This window comes from Chrysochloris asiatica, unplaced genomic scaffold (assembly GCF_000296735.1).
Source record: "Chrysochloris asiatica unplaced genomic scaffold, ChrAsi1.0 scaffold00061, whole genome shotgun sequence".
Lineage (NCBI taxonomy): Eukaryota > Metazoa > Chordata > Mammalia > Afrosoricida > Chrysochloridae > Chrysochloris > Chrysochloris asiatica.
Genome location: NW_006408579.1, coordinates 3,346,854 through 3,353,044, shown reverse-complemented (window position 1 = coordinate 3,353,044; position 6,191 = coordinate 3,346,854).

Genomic DNA, 6,191 nt, shown 5'->3' with positions numbered 1-6,191 from the left:
AATATATATATATATATTTAAACTTACCAACCTCTCCTCTGGGTCAGAACCAGCACAAAGACACTTAACAACAACAAATATATGTGTGTGTATAATTATCCAAAGAATTGAAAGCAGGAATGTAAACAGAAATCTATAGAATAATGTTCACTGTAACACTTTTCACAGTAGCCAAAAGGTAGCAACAACGTAAATCTTCAGCGACAGATGAATAGATAAACAAAATACAGTATTTTCATGCAATGGAATAATACTCAGTCATAAAGAAAAGTGAAGTCCTGATAAATGAACAACATGGATAAACACTGAAAATACTGTATTGAGTGATCTATCAGTCACAAAAAAACAAAATACTATATGATCTCACTAAATGAAATAGGCTAATATACAAAATTCAAAGTTTATTAGTAGCTACCAGGATTGGGTTTCTATTAATAGAACAATTTGGGGAGGAATAGAGAAAAGGACTGTGCAGCATAAAAAATTCAATGTCTCTGAATTATACATGTGGTGGTGGTGATGGTTATGTGCCGTGGAGTCGGTTCTGACTCATAGTGACTCTGCATAGGGTTTCTGAGGCTGTAAGTCTTTATAGGAGTAGAAAGCCTCATCTTTCTCCTACAGAATGGCTGGTAGTTTCGAACTGCTAACCTTTAGGTTAACAGCCCAACTTGTAACCACTATGCTGCCAGAGCTCCTTGAACTACACATGTAGAAGTTATTAAGTGAGTGACTTTTTATTGCATATATTTTACCATAATAAAAAGGAGACTATTATTTAAGTTACAAATGTTTATAATTTAAGTTACAATAGAGAGGAGAACTTGTATCTGTAAGCTATTATAACTTAAATTAATTTTTGCATGCTGTGTTCCCAGCATAAGAAAAGCAGCAGGTGCTGAGATATCAGAGATGAAAGAAAAGTATGAGCCATGATCAAAAGCAATTCCTAAATAGCCCACAAAAGGTTTTCTAACAAAATATTTCTTAACAAGAGACAGTATTTCCCTTTCTGAACATTTTTCCAGGTTCTAAGTATGTAAATGTAAAATAAATCATCTCAAGCCATGTTGGAAATAGGAAAAGTATAAATAAATATGTGAAAATTAAAATAACTAGAAGGTTTATGGAGCAAAGGACTAAAATAGGAAAAAGACACCAAGAAGTTAAATAATGATGGAGGAAGCAGAATTGCTCCTAGGGAAATAATACAAACAGCTCTCATTTACATTTACATATTGAGCAAAAAAGTACATATGGAACATAAAGGTGTCAGAGCCAGATATGAGAGGAAGTTTAAAAGGATTGCTACAAAATCATAGAAAACTTTCTTAAACAAAAATATCAAAATGTGAAGGTATAATTTCTTGACAAATCCTCCATCTAAGTCTATCCACTTCAGAGACAGGGTTTCCATCTCTCTAGCCATTCCTTCAGGAGCTCTGGTAACATAGTGGTTACGAATCAGGCTGCTAATCTCAAGGTCGGCAATTCAAAACTACGAGATGTTCCAGGGGAGAAAGATGAGGCTTTCTGCTCCCATAAAGATTTACAATCTTGGAAACCCTGTACAGGGTCGCTATGAGTTGGAACCGACTCCACGGCACATAACAACAACAGCTATCATTCCCTGAAGATCATCATTCTGTGCTCTTCAATTTACACCATCACATCAAAATGACACTTGGGCATCTTCAAAGAACTCAAACCATGCTCTGTTCAAATGCTCTTTGAGCTTTTTGGGAAAACCAAGTCTGAAGGAATAAGATCAGGACTGAAAAGTAGATAGGGTAAGGTCTCCCAACTGGAAAACTGAAAATGAAATTTTCATAGGACAGCATTTGCTACTCTCTAAAAGCTTCCACATTTCCTTGGGTCACCTTTCTTTGGAATGGGCACAAATACGAATCTCACCAAGGTCATATTATCCAACTACAGATCCTTCCTCTATGTTTCCAACTTTCACATTCCAGGCATCAGTAATTATCAATGCATCATGATTTCATGTTTGATCATGTTCAGACTGAAGAAGTTGCTAGAATTCTTCAATTTCATCATCATTGACTTTAGTGATTGGTGTGTAAATTTGAATAATAGTCACATTAACTGGTCTTCCTTGTAAGTGTGTAGACATTTTGTTCTGTCACGAACAGCATTGTATTTCAAGATAGATCTTGAAATGATCCTTTTGATGATGGACGTGACACTATTCCTCTTTAGTTTGACATTCCTGGCATAGTAAACCATATGATTATCCAACCCAAAATTACTTAATACCAGTCCATTTCAGTTCACTAATGCTACAGTTATCTATCTTTACGTTTTCCATTTCGTTTTTGACGGCTTCCAATTTTCCTAGATTCAGACTTCGCACATTTCACATTCTAATTATGAATTGGTGTTTGCATCTGTTTCTTCTCATTTTGAGTTGTACCCCATCAACAAATGAAGGTCCCAAAAGCTTTGCTCCATTCACATCATTAAGATCAACTCTACTTTCTTAAGTTCCATGGGAGAAAGAAGAGGCTTGCTGCTCCTGTAAAGATTTACAGCCTCGGAAACCCTATGCAGGGTCGCTATGGGTTGGAACCAACTCCATGGCACACCACTACCACCACCACCACCACCACCTATCTTGAGGAGACAACTCTTCCCCTGTCACATTTTAGCGCTCTTCAATCTGAGGGGCTCATCTTCGGATACTATATCAAACAATGTTCCACTGCTATTTATAAGTTTTCTAGTGGCTAAACATTCAGAAGTGGTCTATCTCTCCTTCTTCTTAGGCTGTGTTACTCTGGAAACTCTGTTGAAATTTATCCACTATGGGTGACCCTAATGATATTTAAAATACTGGTAGGATAGCTTCCAGTATCGCAGTAATGCACACGCCACAAAGAAAGACAAACTGACAGAAGAGTAGTGGCCTAAAGGGACTTAGACAACTTTATGACTGAGCAAACTCATCTGCATTTATCCACTGACCTCAGAGACATATTTAAACATGTCTGTTCACATATGAACTAGAACTATAGTGGCAATACCACTTGACTTATCCTCTTACTAAGCCTAAGTCAACCTGACGCCACAACAAACACGTCCAAAGCTGCTTGTGCTGCTTGGTGAAAAGCTTATACCAAGTTCTTCTACAACATCTTCATCTCACAGAGAGAATTGGGTAGGAAAACAAACCATGGAGGACAAAGCTAGAATGAAAAGGGAGGAGTGCTTGGAGGTTGACTATAGAGCATCAAGACCTAACAACAAACTACATTGGCAAAACAATTTTGTTCAAGAGGGCTATTTATAGGGATGTTTTTCCTCAGCACTCCCTTCCCCCATCTCCTCCCTTTTGTGTTAAAAGGCGCCTGGCAGATTGGTAAAGGGTTACAGGCAATGGACAGGAAACTATGGAACACAATGAACAGGGCGGGGACAGATCCCCACCCGCCCAAGAAAATCACTTGCTCCACTATTTGGAGACCCAGGGGGGAGACAGAGCTCAGAACCAAGGCTCTGATTCTTCTATCTTGGTCTTTTTTCAAGCCATGTAGAAGGCAGCATGTCAATGAGATGCAAGGCAGAATAAAAGGTAAAATTAAACCGCAAAGCCAAAGTTATTAAAATACGTCAAATGGCCAAGTTGTTCCCTATCCTGCGAACTCCTGTATCATATAAGGAATCGAGACTTTTCGCCCAAAGACTGTTCAATTTGGAAACTCCAAAAACATAAAGCAGTGGGTAAGAGAAACCACCCCAAATACAGCTACTGAGAAGAACCCTAGAACCTACTGCTAAGTCCTCCGGACAGACCCTGCCCAGGTCTCTTGGAGGTTACTGCTAAAGGGAACAGTCCCGACCTCCTTTTCCTCTAGTCATGCCACATGGTCCCAGACTCAGACTTTAGGCTTAGGCCCAGTCTTGTGAGGATTCAGATGTCAGTATAATAGTGATTCAAACCACTGCACTTGGCTCTCCCTCTGGCCTTGTGAAGTCTCTTCTCCACATGTGACTCTAGGAAGGAAGTCTCCTACTGCTGTTTGGCAGCATCCAGGGCTGTGGTGGAGCAGGACAAGGGGATCTTGTCCTCCCTGGTTTGTTCATAGTTTCTGAGACACAGAAGACTTATTTAATGCTAACCCCATTGTGCACTATGGATTAACTGCTATTACAGTTTTTAAAACATTCTGTAGAACACTAAAGATCTCCAAATCTTACTGTCTTTTAAAGCAATATTCTGTATAAAGATACTAAAGTATAACTAAAATATTGGTGGGGAAAAACTGTGTACAGATGTCTCAGCTAATCTCTATTTCTAACCTCTAAGCTTCTGCCCATCCCTGCATTTAATATTATCAAAGGACATTTCCTCCTTAAAGTTCTGATATGACCTTTGATGTGTAGGAAAGTATGTTTTAACTTTCTCCAAAAAGCAGTTTTTACCCATAAAGCCTTTGCTGTCAAGTCACTTTCAACTCATAGCCACCCTTTGTTGTTGATGTTGTTACTTGTTGAGGAGGCAGTTTCAACTCATACCCTGTATAGAGTTTCTGAGGAGCAGCTGGTGAATTTGAACCACCGACCTTATGGTTCAAACCAACTATGCAGTCCAGTGCATTAGCCCACAGCGCCACACCAGGACCCCATACTAGCCCCCAATCTTATATACTTGAAGTCATCTTAGACTCCATTCTCTTCTACATTTGTTATTGTTGTTGTTGTTGTTAAGTGCCATCAAGTCGGTTCTGACCCATAGCAACTTTGTATATGGTTTCCAAGGAGTGGCTGGTGAGCTTGAACCTCCGATCTTGAGGTTCACATCGACTATGCAGTCCAGTGCATTAACCCACAGCACCACACCAGGACTCCGAGGCTGAGGTCCTGAATTTACATACAAGAACACAAATTAATAATAATTTTTTTTTACAAAAAGTTCTTAAGATTTATTTTTTAATCAAGTCTATTTCTATCTCCTGATTCTCTCACCCTCAGTCCTTTTCTCCCCAAAATATCGAATTGGTGGTGACACAACTGAATCACATTCTCAACTGGGGAAATAATGATGTAGGGCAAGGTCTCCCAATGTTTTTTTGTTTTGTTTTGTTTTTGCCCTGACCAATTCAATTTTGACACTTGAGGAAATGAAGGGAAACTAAAATATACAATGCTTCAGAAAGGGGAGGGTGGGGAAAATCACATTGAATAATGACTAAATCTGTTCTTCAGCTTTTAGGCTGAGAATGGGATCACTTAAGCCTCTTCTTCTTCCCAGTTCGTATCAGCTTACCTGCATGCTCTTGGAAACTTGTTTAGAAGCAAGACTGGCTTTCATTGTTGCAAAGATGCTGGAATAATGAGAGATCAGGAGATTAGGAGATCAGGTGGGTTTAACAGTTTTCCTTCCTTCTAGATCTGGGAGACTGTATGTGGTTCTAGTTCCTTCTCTCCCATCAAGGAGACCTCTTTCTCCCCTCCATTCTGTTTGATTGTTGCTGTTGCTGCTATTTTAAATGCTGTTGATTTGGTTCCTTCTCAAAGTGACCTTGTATAGGGTTTCTGAGGAGTGACTGATAGGTTTGAACCACCGAGCTTGCAGTTAACAGTCCAGTGTTTACCCTACAGTGAAACACCAGGACTCCTTGTTTGATTAGGATTTGATAATACGAACCACCACCACTAAGATACTTGGACACTTAGAACCAATAATTGGCAAAACGCATGGTGAACTTTCCTCTGCTCTAAGTTTTCCGTGGCTGATTTTTCAGAAGCAGATCACCTGGTGTTTCTTCAGAGACACCTCTGTGTGGACTTAAATCTCTAACCTTTCAGTTAGTATGCTAACTGTTTGTACCACCCAGTATCTCTGTTGTTGTTGTTAGGTTCCATCAAGTCGGTACCAACTCATAGCGACCTTATGCACAGCAGAACGAAACATTGCCCGATCGATCCTGGGCCAACCTTACTACCGTTGCCATGCTTGAGTCCATTGATGCCGCCACTTGGCCAATCCATCTCGTTGAGGGTCTTCCTCTTTTTCTCTGACCTCCACCTTACCAATCACGATATCCTCCTGAAACAACTGGTCCCTCCTGATAATATGTCTGAAGTATGAGAGATGAAGTTTGGCTATCCTGGCCTCCAAGGAGCACTTTGGCTGCTCTGCTTCCAAGACAGAACTATTGGCTCTTTTG